Genomic DNA, 882 nt, shown 5'->3' on the forward strand with positions numbered 1-882 from the left:
GGCAATCGACTTGGTTCTCAATTCCTTGCCTAAATCATATGACCAGTTTGTTATGAACTATAATATGAATGGTTTAGAAAAGTCTCTCAAAGAGCTTCATGGCATGCTTATAGCTGCTGAGAGAAGTATTCCCAAGTTGGAAACCCCTAAACCAAAACAGGCCTTGATGATCAAGCGTAAAGGTGGGATAACTAAGAAAAGAAAGGGGGTAGCCAAGAGTAAAACTAAAGTTGGAAACTCCAACAAAAACAAGGGTAAATGAAAGATTTCTGATGATGCAGTTTGTTTCAACTGCAACCAAAAAGGGCACTGGAAAAAAAATGCCCAGCCCTACCGGTAGAGAATAGAAAGAAGAAGGCTGACACAGCTGGAACTTCAGGTATGTTTACCATTGATTTATTCATTTCGGACTACGATTCTGGGTATTGGATACCGGATGTGGTACTCATATATGTACTACTTCACAGGGACTAAGAAGTGAAAAGACTGAGAATAGGCAATGGAGCTAAGGTAGCCGTTGTTGCTCAAGGCACATATAATATGGATCTGCCAAATGGCCTTACTTTATCACTTAGCAAGTGTTTATATGTACCTAGCATTACTAGTAACATAGTTTCGTTTTCTCAATTACAATAGACTGGATTTATGTTTACTTTCAACAATAATACAATTTCAGCTTATCTTGACAATGTTTTGTATTTCGTGGCGAAACCACAGGATGGTATTTATGAAATTGATATTCAAAGTAGTTGTAATTATGAATCAATATACAATGTTGTTGATCCTCTCTCTCAGTGATTTGATGATAATCCCTTTTATCTTTCACGTTGTATTTGTGTTTCTGTATTTTCAGTTCCAACGATCTTCACTGAGTATGTTCAG

This window comes from Cynara cardunculus, assembly GCF_001531365.2.
Source record: "Cynara cardunculus var. scolymus isolate 2C chromosome LG 7, CcrdV1, whole genome shotgun sequence".
Taxonomy (NCBI): domain Eukaryota; kingdom Viridiplantae; phylum Streptophyta; class Magnoliopsida; order Asterales; family Asteraceae; genus Cynara; species Cynara cardunculus.